The sequence below is a fragment of the Cryptomeria japonica genome, chromosome 10, assembly GCF_030272615.1.
Source record: "Cryptomeria japonica chromosome 10, Sugi_1.0, whole genome shotgun sequence".
Classification (NCBI taxonomy): Eukaryota; Viridiplantae; Streptophyta; class Pinopsida; order Cupressales; family Cupressaceae; genus Cryptomeria; species Cryptomeria japonica.
In genome coordinates this window covers 193,991,599-194,016,690 of record NC_081414.1, presented here as the reverse complement: position 1 = coordinate 194,016,690, position 25,092 = coordinate 193,991,599, and the positions used below count along the sequence as shown (strand labels likewise).

Here is a 25,092-nt window from a genome sequence, read left to right as displayed (position 1 = left end):
CAATATGTCTAATCACCAGCTAGCTCACATTACAATAAATTTAACAAAAAACTTAATAAAACTTTAAAACTGATTTCACTATATATAATTCTTAATCAATCATTTAAAAATTTTTTGCTTTCAATTCATATTTCATCTTTTCCTAAAATATTTTTTCCATTAACAACACAGGGCTTATAGAAGAGATTACACATCTTATTTACAAAAATTAGAGAGCCTATCCTTTTCACTCTACCTATGACCTAGACCATTATTTGTTGTATACATTACTAAAACAACTAATGCTCTTGGAATTTATCTATTTCCCATTTATCTATTGTAATTTAAAAACTCCGTTTTTAATAAATAATAAAGATTTTTAAAATTATTTTTTAATCAATTTAACATTGAAATATTATGATAGAGAATTACTTATTAGAGAATAGTACAATATTTTAAAAAAAAAGTAAAAATCAATTAAAAAATTCTAATATTTTTAATAAATCAACTCATTAATTATAATTTATTTCTTTGAGAATTGACACTAACTTTGATGTTGGAGATTCACAAATTACTGTTGTCTTTTGTTTCATTCTTGAATACACCACATTCTAAGTAAAAGGAGGTTCAATTGCAGTGAGAGAAGCTGAAAGAGAAGGGTCTTGACTTCTTAGTTTCTTGTCTTGTAAATACACCTTACTGCCATACAATCTCATATGAATCATGGGTGCCACTCCGAATCTTATACTTGCCAAAACATACAAAGAAACATTTTAAAATGACAATAAAAAGTAAAAAGTGGATTTATGGAGTTCTTAAAAGTGGCGGAAATGACATAACAGTAAATAAAAGAACCAAGTAAAAAAAAAAAAACCGGTATGGTGTACGAAATCAAAGGACATTTGAGATTCGTAGAAAAACAAAGCTAAAATCATTAAAAGCTCACAACTTTCTTTAGAGCTGCTCGTGCCTGTTTCAGCTCCATTTGCACGCTCCTCCTCCCTTTCCATTTTTCTTTTGCCTGCACATCAATCCAATCATACTTAAATTTTTGCCCAATCATACTTTAAATTTTTGCAGCCCATGCAAAGAAAGGAAAGCAAATGATGGCAATAATCTATTGAAAAGATCACTACCAAAAAAATTTGCAGGAATAGTCTTCTATAAATATCTTAATCTACATATTTGTTCTATCAAACTATACTCTATTCCCATTTACTGTACAGAAAGATAACATAGACTCACTTGGATCTCATCAAAATAGATGCTTTTGTGCCATATTATACAGAAAATGAAAAGCAATATGTACCAAAATGGTGTTTGAGATTCTGTGATATTCTTCAATCCGGAACCTTCAACAAAGAAAACTCTGATGCATAGTTACTCTGAATGGCCAAGTTGAGAAAATAGTTGAATAGAAACTGTCGGAAAGAACAAAAACTATGGAAACGTTATATTGCCCTTAATCTCCTTCAGCGTTACAAAAAGTTTTAAATACCTGCACATGCATTGGGTATTTTTGATAGTCCGTTAAATTGCATTTAAGCCAATTCTACTTTTTATTATCATGCAATTTGGCGGAGGCCGTCAAATTTATTTTAAGATGAGTTTTTGTTTACGGACAACATAGATCCATATATCCCATTGTAGATCGCCTATCGACGAAATAATGTAAAAATGAAATAAAATATTATTTTAATTTATATTAGTATATATTTATATTAAAAATTAATGTTATTGTTTATTTTATTAAAGTGCTATTGAATATATAAGAGTTATCAAATGAAAAATCATTTATGAAATGAGCAATAAAAATATCTGGTAAATATTTTTTCTTTGAATTAAAAAATTGATATATTTAATAAACATATTAAGTGTCATCTAAAGTGAAAAAAATAATGATAGGATTGAATTATACTTTACTTATAATAAGATTTGTTAAAAAAGAACAATCAAATATCATATCAAATTAAATAACTTTCTTATATTAGAAAAGTAATGTACATTACATTCTTATATAAAAAGTGAATAAATACATTAATTTTTGTCATTTTCGTTTATTTTTCTATAAATAAAAATATTTTAAATATAATAAGTTTATGATTCTTGAAATGGTTTCAAACTATACTATTTTTTGTTTGTAAAATAAAAAATATTATAAATATAATAAATTTATGCTTCAATATTGTTTCAAACTATACTTTGTTTTGGTTTAAACTTTAAATTAATCTTCAAGTTCATAGAATTTTAAATGTTAAATATTTAATAGAAGTATTTTTTATTTTTTATCACTTTTAGTTAATCTATGATGTTTTTTTAATATTTATTTTTATTATTTTTTTTCAAAATAGAAAATATTATGTTTTATTTTACTTAGAATTATTTATTTATGTTGTTTACTTTATTTTATTTTATTTTGCTTTACAACTATTTATTTTCTGTACATGATTTATTTGTATTATTTAATAATTATTTATTTTATTTTTATTTTGAGAAGTGTAGTAAATATTATAGACATATATATTATTTTTTAATTTTATAGTTTTAGTTTTTTTTTTAAACCTATATGTTGATTGGTTGGCTTGATAAGAGATGGAGATATAATATAATGAGAATTTATGAATATGAAGTTGGTTGAATTGGTGAGCATGTGAGTCGATGTGAGAAGAATGGGAGAAATGAAATCATAGCACACAAGCTTGTGATGATAAATGTGGAGGTTGCCAATATCACAAGTCTTCAAGGAGTGCATATTTAATTAGGTGTCACAAAGTTTGGATGGTTTTGGAATGTGATTTACCTTGCTCATTGTGTTAGGTTTTGATTTAGATTAGTGTGCTTGCATTTTTGGTGTGTTTTCTAGTAGCATGGCTATATCCACTTGGGAATGTGAAAAAAAAAGTTGATGGAAACAAAGAGTATCAAGAGGATATGCAAGGAGATTTCTTTGCATTCTTAAAAATCACAATAGGGAACCCAAGTTTGAAATTGTCGGTATATGAGAGCATGTGAATAAGCCAAGGAGGCAGATGGCTCTTCAAGTGTAGGGATTAGGGTTGTGATGTGGAGGATGCTTTTAGATCCTAAATAGTCGATGGGTAGACATAATGTGTTTGATGCAATACAAGATTTAAGTTTTCAATGTTGTTATCTTCAGTTTTTGGAATGTATCTTCTTCATGATGACATCAATGATTTTGAAAACTAGGTAGAAACATTTTTAATTATTATATTGGGTATTTTTATGGTTTGAGCAAGAATGTATGTCATCTTCACCAAGTAGTTATAAAATTGATGAAGGGTCTAAATGCGAATTTAGATCATTAGAGGTTGGCTTCAATGTGCTTGTTAATCATTGTGACAAGATGTTTGGGACAAGCAAGTGCTTGATTCATATCAAGTTTCAGAGGAAGGTTGAAAAATATTAAGTGGCTTATGTAGGAATGGGGGGAGTATGTAATCTGGCTCCAAACTCTGCCATGATATTTAATTTAATATGGACTTGGTTATTTTGAAGATTGTGGATATTATTACAATGGCTGATATATTACTTTGAAGGTCAATAGTTCTATTTTTTGAGAAAAATGATATGTGTATATTGGATAGTGGTTTACACTATCATAGGAAGAGTATGGTTTGGTTATTATCTTTTTGGTGCATGGATGGTGGTATCTAGGAATACATGGTGGATTGATGAAAGGATTACAATGTTAGTTTTGTATGATGTTTGTGGCCCTTACATTGGTTATGAATTAGGGGTGGTTTTCTTTAGGAGTGTATTGAAAGATTCTTGAACTTTGATGGATTTGGTGAACCTCATTGTTACTAGTAATTTGAGCTTGTTAACAATCCTTTTTGTGGCTCCTAGGTGCATAATCTATGTATGGTAGCCAAAAAAAGTATGTGTCAATAATGTTTTAATTCTTATGTACACGATCTACTCCACATCCTACTATTATTACATTATTCACTTTTTAATCCTTGATCCATTGACCTTCTCTCCACCAATGTTCGCTATATTACATCTTTTTAAGTGTAAGTCATTATGAAACTTAAGAACAAAATTCTTGTTATCTAATAGAAATTATCCATTGTGATTTTCAACCATCTTACTATCATGTTCCTTCAAATTTAGCTTATTGCAATAGTCATAAAACAAGAAAGCTAGGAGTTGCTTAAGGTTTTTCAACATCTTCCATTTAGTACTAGTTTAGTAATGAGTTTGAATATGGCTCAAACCATGCAACAATCAGTAGGAGATGAATCAATCATTTTATCTTCCGTTAAAATTTCTTTATTTTCTATTTCACATAATTAAATAAATATATTTTTCATCGTAAAATTAAATGCAAACACTATACATGATTCTCATAAATTTTTAATTGATTTTTAATGTCTTCTAAATTTTCCTCCTCAATAACCAACAAAAATATTATAAACAAATTAAAAGATAATTTTATTTAAGAAACTTTTAATTCCTTTATATTATAGAATATAGTGATTTTTATTATTTGTGTCAATTATTGAGAGTTGCTTTAGAAAAGCAAAAGAAGAGTAATTATATTTGGGAAAGGTAGGATCTCAAACTCAAGGACATGTTGCAAAACAAAAGCCAACAATTAAAAAGGGATGAAACGGTCCCAAGTAAAAAACCAGGCTCGTAAAGTAATCTCCACTTATGAAAGTTGTGGAAAGGGAAAGAATCACCAAGACATATTTATAGCTTTTGTTTACTATAGAAGATTCTTTCAATAGGAGGTAAGCAACAAAAAAAGCTCGAAACTTTTAGGAAGGTTCATGCCATTGCTGTTATTATATCACCTTTAATACGCCTATTTTATCTCGTATTATTGAGGAAAACGTAGATTATAACACATGGCTTAGTAGATACTTCATTAATTTCTTTAATAAATATTAATAGTGATCTCATAAAATATTTATAGGAAATATCATTGCACTTTGCGTGGTTGGTTTTGGCGTCATTGTTGAGAGTTATGTTTCTTATTTGGAAAAGTTGAGAGTAAATCTTTTATTTGTATATTATCATAAATAAATAAAAAAGGATTTCATGTGTGTTAAATTAGTTGTTGCAACACATTTGATTCTTTTTAAGTTCGTAGTATGTCTTCTTCCATTCTCATTTTAGAGTATTTTTAATTCAACTAACAACTTAATGTAATTAGATGTTTTTTAGTTATAAATTTAAGAAGAAAAATAAAATATTTATTATTTAGTAAAGGTTTGTAGTTAATGGTGATGTGGTGATAAAAAATTACAAGGTGCAGATACAAAAATTTTATAGATGTAGATGTGATGAAATATGTGTATTGATTAGACTAACGATTTTATATTGACACAAACTACTAATCATACAAGACATGAGAATTTTTTGAGTGTCTCATTACAAAAAATAAATGAGACAAAGATCTACTTCAATTGGAGAGTGAACTCATTAAATTCTCAAATAACTATCATTTGATTTATGAGAAAACTATCTCTCTTTACATTGAATAAAATATGACATATAATACTAGGAGTGTCAAGAGAAATATGTTGATAAATAAATAGGTGATTCTTGAAATATTTAGGATGCTTAAGAATGTGTAATTCCGTTAACCCTAATGCATGGCTCATGTAGCTCCTTCATCTTGGGCATCATGTCCAAAATACAAGGCAGCAACATGATAGTCTAACTCCTCAATCTTGTTGCACACATTTGACAGTGTTTATCTTGACATCCATCTTCTATATATACTTGAAACACCATTCCTAGGTAATTGTGGAACAAATGAATCTTAATAATGAAGCTAACATTTGTCAGAATTGCAAGCCTTTGTAATTGCCCAACACTCCTTTGTTTTCTCATATATATATTATTGTAAACTACCATTCTATGTAATGAGGAAAAATAATTGGTGATTTATCTAGCTTAGTAATCGATAGGAGGATAACTTAAGCATTCAATATATTTGATCACTTGAACCATATTCAAAACTACTTCATTCTAAAATTTGCATTATAGTTCTCACTAAAGTTTCTAACTCATTCTATTATTAGTCTTTTCATTGTCTTTTGTATTTTGATATAGTTTTCAACTTTTATCATTAATATTTATACTTGTGCTATAACACATACCTCACTAGGTGTGTCTATCCTTAGGTACCATCTTGGGCCCTGGATCACTTTAGTACACACAATTCTTCAAAAAATTCCTAATCTATAAAATGTTTCTCTCTACTTTTTTTATGCTTGGTAAGCAATACAATTTTATTCTTTCTACTTAACTAGTAGGGAAAGAGGAAGGATTGTATTTTGAGAAGCTCAGATCCCAAAATTATATTTTATAGAAAGAAAGCCAATAAAAATTAAGAGGTCAAAGGTCCCTAAGTGAGAGCCCAAGCCTCTAAAGTAATTTACGAATATCAAAACTAATGGAAAGGGATATATGTCGAGAAAAAAATCTGTACCAATTATTTTTACTACGAAAGAAAGGCCATCGATGAAGAGTTTCTACAAGAAGTTGGATGATCTAGTTAAAATGTTTCCAATAGGATATGTGAAATAATGAAACCAGTCTTAAGACTTTGAGAGGGTCCATGTCATCTATGTTATTACTTCACATTCATTAGTAATGATTATACCAAATTTGATTCTTATCAAGTTGGCAATATGTATTCCAACATTAGTGTTTTAGAATACAATATTGTAAACTAGCACGTCTTCCTCTTTGTTACCAACATATAAGCTTAGATGCCCTAAGTTTGTGTTTAAAGGCAAAAATAGAATATTTATTGGGGTGGAGCTTAATTGGTTAAAGAAGTGAGTTCTTATTATGGAGACCCAAGTTTAAATCCCAAAGGGACATATTTTAAGTTGAGATTCTTGCTTTTCTATAGTTGGCTTCTGGTGTAGAGGTGGTTTCTAGTGTGGTTGCTCGAAAGCAGCTTGTATTAGCCTCATGATTATGCTTGCAAGAGATTGTATTTTTCTTATATTGATGCTCATATAAGAAGAATATTTGTAAGCAATTAGAAATACAAAAAATATTTATTTTGTAGTAGAGGTTTGTGATTATTTATGATAGGTGGATTAAGAAGCACAAGGTATACATAAGAAGAATCTATGGAAGATGTGAAGAAGTACAAGGAATACTTGAGCTAGCTCATATTGGTTAGCCGAGATTTTGAATTATTAAAATTATTTTATCTTCTTGAAATTGATTAAGGCAGAGATATTTTAATTGAAGAGTCAACTCAACAACCTTTCAACTAATTCTCATTTGATAATATATAGAAGATCATTACCAAATTGAAGAGTTTAGGACGTGAACTTAGGATGATGTAGAGAAAAAGATTGGATAAGAAAAGAGTGCACTTTGATCTTTAAAATTTCCTCAACCACATGAGATACTTGTATCAACCTTTTATTTACAAGAAAGAATCTAAGCCATATTATCTTCATGATCTAGAGAAAGGAGATGCAATTATATGAGGTAGAGGTAACTTTTATGAGAGATTTCCTAGTTCATGTCCACCTTCTACGTGTTGAAACACATTTTCTATATATTTCTTTATAAGTAGTTCTACTAAATCAAATAAGATAGAATAGATTGATCTTCGTATCCCAAAATCTTTTGATTTATTAGAAGATAAGGAGATTAATACTAGAAAACCCAAGACTCATAATGAAATCCACAAAGATCTTAGATCTCAACATGTTATTTTTTCTTGAAAGTTTCTTTAAAATTGAGCTAAGGTTTTGAATCAATAGCTTCATACCCTCGCTCTTCATGCTTATCTTAATATATTATTTGTCCAAAAAAAATTAACCCATTCAAAATTTTTCGCTTTATATAATGCATGTAGTAGGACAACTAGAATCAAATCCAATTATTAAAAATAGAATTACCTAAAGATCTCTTGTTGCATAAAGCATACAATTAGACTTAGAAAAGTAGCTTTTAACGCATGCAATTAAAGTGAGAATGTAGGTGCATAAATGAATAAAGCATGTACTATAAAGGTGTCCATAGTTTGTTACAATTTATTTTATTGATGATTAGCTTTTTACGTGAAGTTAAAACTCATTTAACATGTATAAATATATTATATATAAAATTTAAAAGAAAGGTTAAAGCGATTTTGAGCAATATTGTTTTCAGTTAAAAGTATTTTATTTATTGAGCACGTTTGAAATCGACTCAATATTTTACATGATACCAAACCTGTAAGTCTCAATTTTCTTTTGTCAGCGAGCATTCTTCTAAGATTCTGAAGCTACAAGGACACATCGATAGTAATAGATGACTTAATAGAATCACAAAGGTTTGTAGGGTGGTTCAATGGTGAAGGGTTTAATATCTAAAATCCCTGAGTGAATATATTTTTCCTAAACAAGGACTTGTTTGGGTCAGTTGATGGAAAAGAGGCCAAGCTTGCATCAGATGCAGATGCCGTCGGCAAGTGGCAGGTGAGAGACGACAAGTCTTACTCTTGGATATTATTAAATTTAAGTGATTATGTGATTCTCCATATTAGTAAGTCAAATACAACAAACGAATCTTGGTATAAGTAGACGAACTAAGAGATGTCAATACATCACTATATCTTTGAAAGAAATTCCAATAACTGAAATGCGTGAATCCCACAGTATTGTAGAGCATATGAATCAATATCTCTCAAAAATTGGTTGGTAGAATGTGGGTCAACGATTTCATAAGAAGTTGCGATAATGCCACTCCTTGGGAGCTTGCCAACATCCTATTCAAGTTTAGCTGTAACTCTTAGCACTCAAGCGAATCTAAATTTGCAGAATGTAGCAACATTACTGCTTCAAGTAGAAGTAAGATGGAAGGATGCAATGTTGAATGTTGAAAGTTATAATAGTATTCTTAGCAAGATATATGGTCAAGGCAAAGAATAGTATAAGTGACGACAAAGCGCCTCTAAGAATAGTCAAGGATATTTTAAAAAGTGATGCAAGAAATACTTAGCATAGTTTGAAGAGGTAAAAAAGAAGAAGCAGCTAAACTTAGCATAGTTTGAAGAGGTAAAAAAGAAGAAGCAGCTAATGTAGCTTCATATAGTGCAGAACAGCAATTGTTTTCCAATGACTACACTCACAAGATTAGGTGTTGTATTTGGATGATAGAGCAATGCAGCATATGACACCCAAAAAAAGATTGGTCCACAAAGTACATTGAGATTCCCAAGGGTGAGAATGTTATTCTTGGTGATAATAGTACGCATGAAATGATTGGAGTATGAAACATTTCGCTAAAAATGTCTGATGGTGCATATGAGGAAATCTGCAATATGTGGCATAATCAAGCATGAATATCAACATAATTTGGTAACAACACCTATGTTCTAAATATGTAAGGGAATAGTCATTTTAAAGAGTATTTAAAAGAGGGAAATATATGCAGATTATATGCAATATAAAAGTAGAAATAATGGGAACACGTAGTAACTAGAAAGGCAAATATGTGTTTTGGATTCATAGATTTGGACATGTAACAATGTACTTTTCTGAAATTTTGAGCGATAATCTAGATGTTTAAGTGCTAGCCAAGTTGGGAGAGTGTGAAGCAACACAAACCTCCATTTTCAAAGAAGAAAACACGAACATATGAATGATTGGACTCAGTACATTTAGGCATTAGCTTGCATCACACAACGAAGCTTACTCTTTTTATTGATGACTTCTAAAAAATGACATCTGATTATTTTCTTCAACTTAGGTTGGATGCATTGGAGATGTTTAAGTTGTATTCAAAGCTTTTGCTGATAGATAGTCGGAGAGACTATTAAATGATGGAAATAGCTAGAGGTGTGTCTCACTTGTGGGCAACACTTGTAAAATAGTATTTTTCAATTTTATGACATAAGAAAAAACAGATTAGGTTCTTTGTAGATGATACTCTTGGTATATATGCGTGCCCTTTAAACATTCTATGTGATACCATTTTGTTTCCCAAGCCATATGGAATATTTCAATATGCACCAACTATTAATGCAGAGCAAACAAAATAATCATAACACAAAATTTTGCATGAAAGTTATCCTCATAACAAGATATTTCAAATATAGATTCTAGTATATTTTATCTATTTTTTAATTTTCTAATCAACATTGATTTGTTACAAATATAAACACCTCCCTTGACACACAGAAGAGAATAACGATAATACATTTTGTATGGGACTCAATACATTAGTGTAGCTCCCTTAAATCTTTGTTGTACAACCAAACTCTAATCCCCCATATTTTTCTTAATTCTTTTTATAAATTTCTTACAAATTAAAAAAGAGACTTAGATGATTTGAATAGACCCTTTGTATAAGAACTTAGAGAATAGAAGGGCATAATTTAACAGATTACTAGACTGTCCCATTTCACCCACACCATTTCCAGACCATGATGAACTTTTTTTCCACGTCAATTGTTTCTTTTTTACTACTCATTTCTGCTCATGTTATTGCGTTGAGGAAAAAATTGTGTAAAGTACAAACTGAAAATGATTTTATTTTTTCAATCTAATGAATATCGAGGTTTTTTAAATAAATTTCAGAAAAACAGGGATAGCTACCTACCTTTTCTGTTACGCTACAACTCGTCACTAATGCTGCTGGCTTTATATCTTTAAAGTACACTGTTTTGCTCTTCAAAATGCTAAGTTTCAAACTATCTATGGTCGTTGAGCTATTATTTTGGCGGCTGTTTTGTTTTGGTTTGAAAGAGTAGGTAATGGGAATAAAATCTTCTTGTTTTAGGGCTATGGAAGTTGTGTGGGGGGCCTTATGGGTCCACTAGCAATCTCATATTATTTCATTATATGTAGGCAAGTTTTTAAAATTCCTCTAGCAATCTTTATTTTATTTTATTTTGTAAGATATAGGCTAGTTCTTAAAATTTTAGAAATTTTTTGAGTGGGGATCGCAGACCATCCCTGTCATTTCCTATTATTTCTCACACGTATGAAACGTTTGCTGTTGGAGGTCAAGGTTAAGGGACAAACTGGGGACGCCTCCGCATCTCCGAAATGTCTCGGGTACAACGATGCCAGAAAAAGCTTGGAACATATCATGAATTAATTCCATATCAGATTATCGAAAGAAGCCTAATGTATATAATGGTTTACATGTAGTACATACAGTCGAAATTGTAGGTCAAATTTCTAGCGACGATAGGTTATAGCATTGGGCAACAGTAAAGAGAATTCTTAGATATTTAAAAGAAAAGTTTGGGATCACATTTAAGAGCTCTGAATTTTTTCCTAGAGCAACACAAAGTATTAATTTGGTTAAAGAAATTGTTTTAAAAGATTCTGAGAGTATTTAAATATGTTGAGTGTGTGAAGTCTAACGGTTATCAACTGTTTTCCTTCTCCGTTTCTTCGTTTCTTTCTGCCGTTTTTACATATTTGAAGACTTTAAAAATTTTTGTACTAAGTGATGAGGATGCACTTGTATTTACTAAAATTAGAGTTTGTGTTTCTTTAGATCTGCCCTTTATAATTGACAATTGGTATCAAAGTTGAGTGATTTTAAGAAGAGATGCAGGATGCAGATAAGTGGAGGATTGAAAAATTCTTGGCTCAAAACTTCAGAATGTGGAAGTCGCAAATGAAAGCATTGTTGATTTAGAGAGCGCTCCCAATCACATTGGAAGACAAAGCAAAGAAGTTAGTTGCAATGTCTAATGGAGACTGGGAAAAATTAGACAAGAAGGCAGTGACAGTAAAAATACTTTCTATTGAGTAATGTATTAATTAATGTTGCAACAAAGAAAACATCAAAAGGATTGTTGGAAAAATTATCCGACATGCATGAGATGGCTTCGACATCAAATAAAGTTTTTGTAATGAAGAAATTGTACAACTGAAGATGAAGGAAGGCGACACTATATCAAATCATTAGTTAATACATTGATTCAAGGTCAATTTGCTATTGTGCTCTCTACTTGATAGCTGGGAAGGAATTGTTATAAGTATCAACAACTCAATGTTTGGCAAGAAGGGAAGTGTATTAAAATTTGATGATGTTGTCAAGACTCTTCTGAGTAAATAAGAAGGAAGAATCAAAGTGCTTCATTGGGAGAAGCTTTGATAACTAACAACAAAAGAAGATCACAAGAATGAGGGAGGTATAACAATAGAAGAAGATCAAAGTCCAACAAGGCATCAAAGTCAATATGCAGAAATATTAATTATTGGTATCTTATCAAGGAAGGCCATATCAAGAAAAAATGTTGGTCTTTCAAGAAGGCCGAAAATTAGCCACCAAGAACATGTGGTAAATTGTACAACATATGAAGAAGATGTAGGTGCTCTTGTTCTAACTATTGGAGAAGCTAAAACAAGTGTTTGGGTCCTTGATTTTGGAGCATCTTTTCATGCCACTTCATGTCGAGAATACTTCAAAAATGATCAAATTGGTAATTTTGGTAAGGTTTATCTTGGTGATAATGAACCTTGTGATATTGTTGGCAAATGAGTGTCTCTCAACACAAAAGATTAATTTTAGTTGGGCAATTGGATGCTCAAGGATGTGACATCACTTTTGAATCAAGTACATGGAAAGTGGAAAAAGAAGCCTTGGTAATTGCAAAGGGTTGCAAATTGGGCACTTTGTATGTGCTACAAGGTTGTGTTGAAGTGTGATCTGTACTGGCAGTTGGAAACATCAACATGAAACTTTGGCACAACAGGCTTGATCATATTACCCAAAAGGGCCTTCCGATTTTGCACAAAAGGGATCAACTTCCAAGTCAGAAATTAGTTGATGTAGAATTGTGTGAGCATTGATCTGTGAAAAATAAAGGAGGATTAGCTTCTCTACGAAGGGACATGCCTAGAAGAAAAGACCATTGGAGCTAGTGCATTTGGATGTTTTTGGTCCCATAGAGGTAACTTCAATTGGTAGGTTTAATTATTTTGTTACTTTTCTAGATGATTGCACTAAGAAAGTTTGGGTTTATATGTTAAATAGGAAGTCTAAATTTTTTGGCAAATTTAAGAATTTTAAGACACTTTTTATAAACCAAACTAGTAACAAAATTAAGTGCTTAAAAATTGAGTTTTATTTCATAGAATTTGTTCAGTTTTGTGCAGATAATAGTATTCAAAGAATCAAAATTATTCTTTTCACTGTTCAAGAAAATTGTGCAACAAAGAGTTTGAAAAGAGCAATTTTGGAGAGGGCTCATAGTATGCTCTCCAACGATGGCTTGGGAAAATAGTTTTGGGTAGAGGCTATTAATACATCTCTCTATTTGATTAACCAAAGTATATCCTTCGGATTGGATTTTGAAATTTTGGAGAAGTGGTAAGGATGGAGAATTTCATATAGTCATTTTCAGGTTTTCGGGTGTGTAGCCTTCATTATCATGTGGCAAAAATGAACGAAGCTTGATGTTAAGTCAAAATGATGTATTTTTATTAGTTACAAAGAAGAACAACTTAATTGCAATTTATGTGATTCAATTGCTAAACAAGTTACACAAAGTTGTGATGTAATCTTTAATGAGAAAATAATATCTGGTCTACAAGAACAAAGGATATCTTCAAAAGAGTTCGTGTCACTAGATGACATCTTTGATGGTAGCGACGACACATTTCAATCCAATTTCCAAACTTTGACGCAGTTAAATGTTAATCCTCCAATGCCATGTTTGTTGAAAACTAAGACGTGTCTCAACCTTAGTATTTCCTATCATTGATTTTTTTTTAATGTATTTAATTGATGTCTATATTATATTTTCTTGCACATCCTATTTCATCTTCTAACATGACTTGGCACGATGAGTTGTCATCATGCTAGGAGGTGAGATGAGATGTGACAAAAATATTTTTGTCCTAGGCATCCCACTTTGTTTGCCATGTGTCGATACTTTAGGTAGCCTATAGGAAGCTATAATAACTTATGACAAGTTATGATGCATAAGAACATAACTTTATGACAAAATAGACAAGTGTGAAGAGACACCTTTTCATGAAGGAGGTGGGTGCCCAAGTTGGGTTATGACAGGCTATAAGAGAATCAACTATTAATAATTAGTTGTGATAGATTCTCTTACAACTTGTAAGTGCTTTCGGTTAGGATAGATTTTATGATAGGTGTTAGGTGTGTAAGAACATCTTTCATACTTTATTATAGTAAGTATTGGGCACCCAATTTTTGAGGTATGTGAGGGGCTAGAAAGCATGCTTACAGATGGTTGGGAAATGTGCCACTTGGTTTTGGATTCCCATCTATTTTGGGTTAGTTAAGAAGCTTCCTCCTTGCTTGAATCCTTGATAAATTGAATTTCTTGGAGAGCTTAATGTATCAAGTTTTATGACAAGTTTTTTTGTAGGTGAAGTAAAGCTACTAGAATCGTTTGAATGTAGGATTGATTGTAGTACACTCTTGTTTAAGAAGCCGAGTGTTGTCTTTGTATTGTAACTGCTTTGTTTACAAATAATACAAAGTGTTGTATGACCTAGTAATGGGTCTTCTCGGGTTAATCCATTCTCAAAATCTCATGAGAAAGTGGTGTGGAGAAAGTTGAAGCTCGGATGGTATAAGGTCAATTTTGATGGGGCTTCCAAGGGCAATCTGGGTCCTTTGGGGGCCGGTTTTGTCCCGTGGGATTGGGATGGTAATATCATTATGCTTGGTGTGACTAAGCTAGCGGAAGGAATAAACAATGAGGTTGAAGCTCAAGCTGCGATTGAAGTGTTAAAAATGGCCAAAGCAGTGGGACTAAATAAAATTCAGGTTGAAGGGGATTCTCAAATAATACTAAATGCAACCAATAAAGGTGATATCCATGCTTGGAAACTCAATAAATATGTGACCATTGCCAAATCCATTTTGGAAACCTTTGAAGATTATGAGATAAGTCATTTGGCCTGAGTAGGTAATGAGTTAGCAAATTGACTTTCAAATTGGGTGATTTCATTCAATGAGGATGGATGACGTATGATTGAGGCAATCAATGACATCACTTTGGATTGAGTACTTTCTCACGAGGGTCAAAATTAATGTTTGTAATGGTTTTGTGTTGCCGCAGGCAAAGGGCATTTATGAGAAGGCAAGGTGGCAGTTAGATGTGACAAGGGTTTTATGTGCAGTTTAACTCTTTTTTGTTTTCAAGGTGGTGTCCAGGTGAAGCTACGGGTGGTGGAGTTTAACTAAAGCAAAGGGTGGCGAACTGTCTTTCATGGAGACGACTTTCTCCCTCATTACTCCATGATAATAGCTTGCCTTCATGGGGCAAATTTTGGAAAAGAGAATGCGAGGGCTATTTAAGCATGGGGAGGAGAATTTCTTGTAGATTATGGAGGTCATTTTCGGTGAGGAGTTCATGGAAATTGAACACAGATACATGACCAACATCACCATTGTGTCAATGTTGGTGGCATGAGGCCTTGAAGTGGGGAAGAAGGAAGAAGTGGAGTGAGTGGTGAAAGGCTGTGTAGAGGAGAAGTGGTTGTATACGTTGCAGTCTGTGCTTGCTCGGGCTATGGTGGGTGTGGGTTTTCTTCCCGAGGATGAGGAGCACGATGTGAAGGAAGAAACAACAAAATAACTAATACCGTTTATTCAATGGCCAAAGGGAATGTATCGTGATGAAAGAATGGGGAAGGTGTATATTGGGTGGGAGTCTCTCAAATTTTTTCTTCAAGAGGAGGACTTGGTGGTGTGAAGGGAAGGGAAGGAGGGTGCAAAGGAAGGGGAAGGAGGTTGCAGAGACAAAGATGAATGTAGGGCCGAGGTTCAAGCTGAAAGATTACTGGAACAACAGAGCTTTGAAAGCCACGAGGAAGGTGTAGGATTCCAATAATTTAGAATGTGTTTTTTGTTTAAATGCTTTTCAAAAAAGATTGTTATAGTTTGGAATGACACTATTTTCTCAATGTATAAGGCTTTAAGGCTTTTTGGCAATGTTGTGTTTTTGTATGGCTATAGTAGATGGCTTGGTTTTCCTCATGTATATCATGTGTTTAGTGTAATATTCTATCTAGAGGGTTATTATCTCTTTTTATATGTGTTTTGTTTATTGTAGTAGTTAAGATTTGTTTGACAAATTTGAATTTTCTCCCACACTAGATTAGTGTTTGGAAGCATTTTTCGTACTCTAATTCTTTCCAGTTGGTATTAGACCCTGGCCAACTTTGGTCCCATTGTTGGGTAGTTGGTGTTTTGTTAAGATCTTAGTTTGAGTGGCGGCTTTTATAGGGTATTTTTCAAAATCTTCTTATAGGAAGAAGATGGAAAGCACATCTAGAAAAGTTAAGATGGAGAAGTTTAATGGTAATAAATTTAAACATTGGAAGCTGAAAATGAAGGATATACTCATAGATCGAGATCTATGGGCTCTGATATTTGGGGCAAAATCTATCACCATGGAACATTATGTTTGGGATACAATGAATTTGAAATATTTCCCCCACTAGGTCAATGTTTGGAAGCGTTTTCCACACTATACTTCTTTTCAGTTGGTATTAGAGCTTGGCCAGTTTTGGTCTATTATTGGGTAATTGGTATTTTGTTATGATCTTAGTTTGAGGAGGAGCTTTTGCAGAGTAGTTTTCAAAATCTTGTTGTAGGAAGATGGAAAGTACATCTAGATTAGTTGAGATGCAGAAGTTTAATGGTAGCAACTTTGACCTATGAAAGCTGAAAATTGAGGATATACTCAGATTCAGATATATGGGCTGTGATATTTTGAGAATAACCTGTCACCATGGCCCAGGATGTTTGGGATATGATGGATTGTAAAGCTAAGGACCTTATAAAGCTCTGTTTGGAAAACTTTGTTTTATTAAATGTCCACGAAGAGAATATAGGACAACTTCTTTGGAAGAAACTTGGATATGTTTATCAAACTAAATCCTTGGTAAATAGGCTATTCATGAGAAAGATGTATTCTTTAAAGATGGAAGAAGGATCCATTGTTGATTATCTCAATGCATTCAATACGATAGTTGCTCCATTGGGTTCTATTGGTGACAAGATCGAAGAGGATCGTTGCATGCTACTATTGTATTTTTTTTCGAACTCATGGGATCACCTTGTTACGACTATTGGGAGTACAAACACCAAGTTCGAGATGGATGATGTGGGAGCATCATTACTTTTCGAAGGGATGTGGATAAAGACTTCTGAGTCAACTAACGAGGCTCTTGCAATTTGTTGTAGATTGAAATAGAAAGGAAAGAAGGATAAGAAAGGTGAAAGATGCATACCCAAATCTTGTAGGAGATCTAATTCTCTTTGAAAGTCCAAGGTGAAATGTTGGAACTTTGGCAAATCCAATCATTTTTCAGAAAGAATGTAAGGAGGAAGAAGAAAAGAAACCCCTCTGATTCAAATTTAAACAAATCCTCTTAGAATGACGGTGAAACATCTATTGAAGCCTTGACAACACGTGCATCAAAAGATGTGTGGTTGATAGATTCGAGTGCATCATTCCATATGGCCTCAAATCGGGGTTGGTTCATGAAGTATGAAGAATATGATGGTGGGAGGGTTTATCTTAGCAATGACTCACATTTGAATATTGCTGGTTGTGGAAGAGTGAAGATTAGATTCCTTGATGGTAGAGTGAAGGGGATCGATGGTGTTTTTCATAACTGGGGTTCGACATGAAACCTACTTTCTATATGTAAATTGAGTGATATGGGTACATGCAAGTTGTTTTCTCACAAGGTGGATGCAAGATGACCAAAGGGGCTATAGTTCTTGCTAAGGGTGTTCAAATTGGCACCTTATATAAGTTGGATGCACTTCATGTACAATGTAATAGTACTTCTGTGTTGCCAAAGATGAGGGCTTTGGATTCTTCATCCTCACTGTTAGATTGTGTTGGGAAGAGGGTTATTTCTTCTACATCTAACGGTCATGCTTTTTGAGTGCCCAAGGGTGGCACTTTTTTAGAGATGAAGCTTCTAGTCGAGAAGAAAGTGTTATGGAGCCAAAGACTTGGTCACATTGGTGAGAAGGGTCTCAAAATCCTAAAGAATAAAAGCTTCATTGAGGGGCTTGATGATTGTAATATCGAGTTTGACTTCTACAAACATTGCATATATGGTAAACAAAACCATGTTTAGTTTTATTTGAGTTCTCAATCTCGTACATTTTGATGTTTTTGGTCCCTTAAATGTTCATTTGATTTCTAGTATATTTGTTTTATTAATTGATGACATAAGTAGAAGGACGTTTGTTATTTACTTAGAAGCAAGTATGAAGTCTTTAGTTGGTTTAAGGAGTTTAAGGCTCTTGTTGAAAATAATATTAGTAGAAAGATTAATTCTTCAAGGACTGGCAATGGTGTTGAGTTTTATTTGCTAGACCTTGATAGGTTCTGTAAGGACTATGGGATTGAGAGGCACAAGATAACTCCATACGCTCCTCAATAGAACGAAGTTGCGAAGAGGATAAACATGACGTTGATGGAGAGGGCTAGGAGCATGTTTAGTGGTGTTGGCCTTGAACAAAAGTCCTGGGCTGAAGTTGTATCCATTGCTTGCTGTTTGGTAAATAGATCTCCTAGATAAACACTTTTTAATAAGACACCTAAGGTACATGGTTAGGATAGAAGCCTTTGATGAGACGTCTTAGGGTATTCGATGATGAGGCTTATGCTTATGTTCTGAGTGAAAAAAAATCTAAGTTGGAGAACAAGGCTATTAAGTGCATCTTTATCGGCTATGGTGTGAATGTAAAAGGGTACAATCATTGGGATTCAATGACAAAGAAGTTTCTCTATCGAAGAAGTGTTACTAGAGAAGAGGAGAAACAAAATAAGGAGGTAGTTCAGGTTCCTTCTACCTCTAAGAAAGAGGAACCACAAACTCCTAATAGACTTGGTGATGAGGAGAGCTCTAGTAGCTTTGAAAATTCAGCAGAAGATGAAGAACTTCAACCTCGGTCTTTGAGGAGGTGTATGAGAATTAGGTGGCAAGTAGAAAGGTTTAGTTATTCAATGTTAGATTCTAGTTGCATTTTTGCTTTGATTGCTAACACTGATGAGCCTAGGACTATAAGAGAGGCTACGAGTATGAGTAGTGCATATTCTTGGATGAAAGCCATGGATGAAGAGATGACAACTTTGAAGAAGAATAATACATTAGATCTGGTACCTTTTTCTGAAGGAGGTAAGCTCATGGATGCAATGGGTATTCAAGAAAAAGCTACGTCCAAATGGCAGTGTTGAGAAAAGAAAAACATAGTTGGTTGCAGATGGGTATTTCTAGGTTGAGTGAATAGATTATGGTGAGATTTTCTCTCCCATTGCAAAGTTGACATGCATTCATTTCTTGCTATCACTTGTTACAACTCATGACTAGGAAATTGAGCATATGGATATGTTGACAACATTCCTTGATGGAGATTTGTAGGAAGGAACCTATATGTCACAACTAGAGTAGCTCATGGTGAAAGGTAAAGAAACTTTGGTTTGCAAATTGAAAAAGTCTTTGTATGGTCTAAAATAGTCTGTAGGTTGTGGTACCCAAAGTTTGATACCCATGTGTTGTGTTTGGGATATTAGAGGTCTAAATTCGACCATTGTGTTTTTTCAAAATTGATAGTGTTTGCATTCTCATTATTGCATTGTATCTGGATGATATGTTATTGTTTGAGAATGGATATTTGATTTGTGACTTGAAGTTTCAGTTGTCAGCATAGTTTGAAATGAAAGATCTAGGTATAACTAGGTACATTCTAGGAATGGAGATCAAAAGGGACACATCTAATAGAAAGCTTTGGTTGAGCTAGAGTAAGTATATGAATTCCATGTTGGAAAGACTCAACATGCCAGCTTGTAGATCTATGATAGTTTCTATTGCACAAGGAACAAAGTTCTCTGTGGAGGGTCGTTTGAATCTCCTATTGAGGTGGAGGATACAATCAGTGTACCATATGCGAGTATTGTTAGCAGTCTTATGTATGTTATGGTCTATACTAGACTAGACTTTGTCGAAGTAGTGGGAGTCTTGAGTCGTTATGTGGCTAAACCTTGATGGGTGCATTGAGTTGCAATTGAGAGAGTGTTCAAATATTTGAGGGGTACTTTTGAGTATTCCTTGTATTTTCATGGTTATCCTACTAGGCCTCGGTATTTTATGAGTAATCGTCTATACATGGATTCGGTTTAGGTAGGTGACATTGATAGTAGAAGATCTACCATGGTTATGATTTCACTATATATGGTGGTGTTGTTAGTTGGATGAGTAAGCAACAAATTGTAGCCGCTTTGTCCATGATAGAATCAAAGTATTTAACATCTATTCATGCTTGTAGTGAAGCTATTTGGCTTAGACAATTATGTTGAGATAATAAGTTTGATGTAGGGATAATTAATCTGTTGTGACATTTGCTTAGCAAAGAATCAGAATTCCCATGCAAGAACAAAGCACAAAGATGTTCAATTTCATTTTGTATGGGATATGGTGGAGGATGGTGAAATTGAGGAAAGTTGACTCTTTGACGAATGTCATAGATGCATTGAAAAAACCTGTGAGCACAAAGAAGTTGATGGTGTTTGAAGTCAATGGGCATCTTAGCCTCTAGCAATTAAATCTTGTTCATATTGATTATACTAAGGTGTTTGATAAGTGGGAGATTGTTGGAAATTAAGGTATTTCAACCTTTATATTTCATCATATTGATTTATTTATTTAATGTATTTAATTGATGCCTATATTGTATTTTCTTACACATCCTATTTTGTCTTCTAGTTTGACTTGTCTTGGGGAGTTATCATCATGCTAGGAGGTGACATGGGATGTGCTAAGGATGGTTTTGTCCTCATATGAGGAGCTAGGCATCCCACTTTGTGGTAAAGTTATTTTGCCATGTGTCGATACTTTAGGTAATATGTAAGAAGTTATAATGACTTATGACAAGTTATGACACGTAGGAATCTAACTTTATGACACAATGGACAAGCGTGTAGAGACCCCTTTGCATGAAGAAGGTGGGCGCCCAAGTTCGGTTCTGATGAGTTGTAATAGAATGAACTATTAATAGTTGGTTATGATAGATTGTCTTGTAGTTGTAAGTGTTGTTAATTATGACAACTTTTATGATAATTGTTAGGTGCATAGGAATATCTATCATACCTTATAATTGTAAATTTTGGGTGCCCAAGTTTGGAAGTATGTTTGAGGGGCTAGAAAATGATATACAAGTGTCATTTGCATGCTTACAAGTTGTTGGGAAATGTGTGCTTTGGTTTTGGATGCCCATTTATTTGGGTTAATCTAAAAGCTCCCTTCTTGCTTGGCTTCTCTATAAATTGGATGTCTTGGAGAGCTTAATGTATCAAGTCTTATGAGAAGTGTTATTTAAGTGAAGTTGAGCTGCCAAAATCATTCCAAGTGTAGGATTGATTGTAGTATACTCCTGTTTAAGAAACCTAGTGTTGTCATTTGCATTGTAACTACTTTATTTATAGATAATGAAGTGATGTGTTTCTGGAATGGGGGATTTTCCTTGTGAAAAAGTTTTCATATATTGCAATGTCTCTCCCACGAGGGTAGTGTTTGGAACCGTTTTCTGCACTTTGCAAGTGTTTTCAATGATTTAAGAAGAATGTGCATAGGGGTCTCAAAATTACCGTTTCAACTTCTATGAAGTTCCAATTTTGCTGCAGCTAGTAGGTGAGCGGCCTTTCCACAAAAAAAATATGATGTTCCTTAATTCAAATTGGCTCCCTCCTTACCATACTTGTTTAATACCAATAATACCAATGATGTACGTGGTGTTTGACAGGTGCAAATTCCTCAGTTGAGGTCTATCAATGAGCGCAAAGCCCTATCAAAATATGATAATTATTTACATTGTTTTTTAAGCTTTCAATCAAGCTTAGCCTACTACTTTTGAAGAAGCGTGTAATGAATCAAACTACAAACACTGGATGCATACCATGAGAGAAAAAATGGGCTCGCTGATAACAAATTTCACATGGGATTTGGTCTGTCTCCCTCCAAAATAATTAATCTTTAAAACACAAGTGGGTATACAAGTTGAAAGAAGTGTTGGAAGTGGAAACGCTCTAAGAGGGGGGTGAATTAGGGTGAATTAGAGTGAATAGATTTCTTTCTAATTAAAAATAACTAGAAGATACACTCACAATACAACACTAAAACAATATTCAAAAACATTCAAATAGATTGTTCTATTGAGGAGTAACAATCATTATTAATGCTTTAACGGAAATCTGAAAATTACCAGTGCTGCAATTAATGGAAATCTGAAAATTACCAGAGTGCTGCAATAAAACCCACTGCCATATAAAACAGATTTATGTAACATAAACATGCATAACCCATGATAGATAATATGACAAATAATAGACCAATTATGTATCAGAGCTTGACAAGAATATGATAAACTGAAATGCACAAAACAATGAGACATCACATGACACAATTATTTTCCTGAGTGGAAAACCCTCATGGGGTAGAAAAACCACTCGAACCTGTTTTTCATTAACATCGAATCTTCAACTCTGTTACATCTGTTTTCATAGGAGCACCAACACCAACTCCTTCCACTATACTGCCTTTGTTAAGCCCAAAAACTGAAATATCATCTGCAATACTGTAGATATACAAAAACTTTTCTGTTTTTAAGAGATTTTCTATTTGAATTTTTCAATCCCGACTCCTTGCTTTAAGCAAAGAAAATATATATATAGATAGAACAATGAAGCCATCCTTCATTCGTGAACATCACCAACTCAAGGTCATCACCTCCTTGAGTTGGGGTTAACCCAACCGCTGTAACTGAAAAACTAAAAAAAATGAAGAAGATTCCTCTTTCAGTGAACCCAAGACGGTAAAACTGAAAACTTCCTTATTTACTTTGGTTTGCATCTTAAAATGCAAATAAAAGTAATTAGAAAGTTATTTAACAATAAACTGAAACAATGTAGCTGTCCAGAAATATACGCAAGTAATAGAAAATAATAGCCTTTATTCTTCATTTCCAAAATCAAAGAATCCTTGCAAGATACCAAAGATTTACCTGTTCCAACTGTAAAGGTAAAAACTGAGCAGTGTTTGAAATAAAACTCACGTTCTCTTGCACTTTTACAATGGTGCCTGGAAAACAAATAAACCCACCGCATCTTGAAAAACGCTACCAAGAAAAAAACTGTCTGAGAAAGTGCTATGATGTTGGCTAGGGTTTGAAACATTTTAAAGTGATGAAGAAAATATCTTGGCTTAATTTCTTTGTATTCGAAAACCAAAATACTTTGCCAAAATAAAAAGATCTTTGAAGTCCCGGGCAATAAAAACATAAAGTCACTAAAAAACTTTCAATAAATAATTCTGTTTTGAGATCTGCATAATTTGTGCCACATCATCTTATTCATCCACATCACTGTCATTAAAAACATAAAGTCATTAAAAAACTTTCAATAAATAATTCTGTTTTGAGATCTGCATAATTTGTGCCACATCATCTTATTCATCCACATCATTGTCCAGGTCAAATCAAATACCTTCAGTAAGACTAATAAAACAAGATGGTCACGTGTTGTAAAATATCTGCCACAACCAATGAGATTCAACTAATCTGCCGTCAAGGACAACACAGGAGAAGTCAACAAGAAGGTGGTTGTGGAAAAAAACGACACAGGTCCAGATTAGTGGTGAAAAGATTTGACCAATAGAAGGGTGTTGATTTCATTATAATTTTTTCACATGTAATTAAAATGAATACTATTCACGCACTGTTGGAATTAGCTGCTGTTTACGATCTTAATCTGGAGCAACATGATGTAAATACTGTATTTCTACATAGTTATTTGGAAGAAGAGTTATATATGCAACAATCAGAAGGTTTCGAAAAAGGACATGAGAATCTAATTTGTAAATTGAAATGAATTTTGGATGGATGAAACAAGCTCCATGAGAATGGTACTTAAAGTTTGATTTTTTGATGGGTGAACCAAATTTTTCCACCCGTCAATCTGATTCATGTGTTTATTACAAGATTTTAGAGAATGGCGAATTTGTGTTTCTGTTACTATATGTTGATAATATGCTAGTGATTGGAACTAACATGAATGTTAGCAAGCTAAAACAATAATAGCTAACAATTTTTGATGAACGATCTAGGGGCCGTTAAGAAAATTCTTAGAATGATAATATAAGAGAGGTAGAAAAGAGAATATAAATTGTCACAAGACAAGTATATTGATAAAGTTTTGGATAGGTTTCACTTGAATAATGCGAAGGCAATTTGCACTATTTTAAAACACGAAGAAAAAGAATAATATGGAAGGAGTGCCTTACTCCTCTGTTGTTGGAAGCCTTATGTATGTGATGGTCTGTACAAGACTCAACATTGTTCATGTAGTGGGAGTGGTTACCGGGTATATACTGGTAAGAGTCATTGGCAAGCAGTGGAGAGGATTTTGAGATATTTGACGGACATTTCACATCATATTATGATATTTATAGAGAAGAGTTGAAACTGCAAGATTTTGTTGATTTTGATATGATGGGCAACTTGGACAAAAGATGATTTATAGAGAAGAGTCTCAACTGCAAGGTTTTGTTGATTTTGATATGATGGGCAACTTGGACAAAAGATGATCTACCATTGGTTATGTGTTCATATTTTGAGGGGCAGCGATCAATTGGGTTTCTAGATTTACTAGTGGTAGTGCTCTCTACTACCAAAATAGACTCACCAAAGGAGTTAAGGAAATGTTATAGTTGTATTGTTTTATTGGAAAATTGAGTTGTAAATAGGAAGTTTTCACTCTGTTTAGTGATAGCAATAGTGCTGTTAATTTGTCCAAAAATTCAGCCTTTCATTCTCGCACTAAGCATCAATCTCGCACTAAGCATATTGATGCTTGATATCATTTCATCCGAAGTGCTCTTGAAGAGGGTAAGCTGAAGTTGGAAAAGATACTAGTGTTGATGCACTTACAAAGGTTGTCAAAAAAGAGAAGCGGAGGGCTTCTCTTGGCCTCGTCAAGATATGACAATAAGTTTGAAAAGTGGGAGATATCTCTAAGTGTAATCATTTGCAGCAGTGGTTTGGATATCTAATTGGGGATTGTTGAGTGTGTGAAGTGCCAATGGTCATCGACCATTT

General features: G+C 33.1%; 1 protein-coding gene across 13 annotated transcripts in view; it reads left to right on the top strand.

Moving 5' to 3' along the window:
• The window catches only part of LOC131079127 (uncharacterized), a 71,226-nt gene that overhangs the window by 7,316 nt on the left and 38,818 nt on the right, over window positions 1-25,092 (top strand). The window lies entirely within an intron of this gene.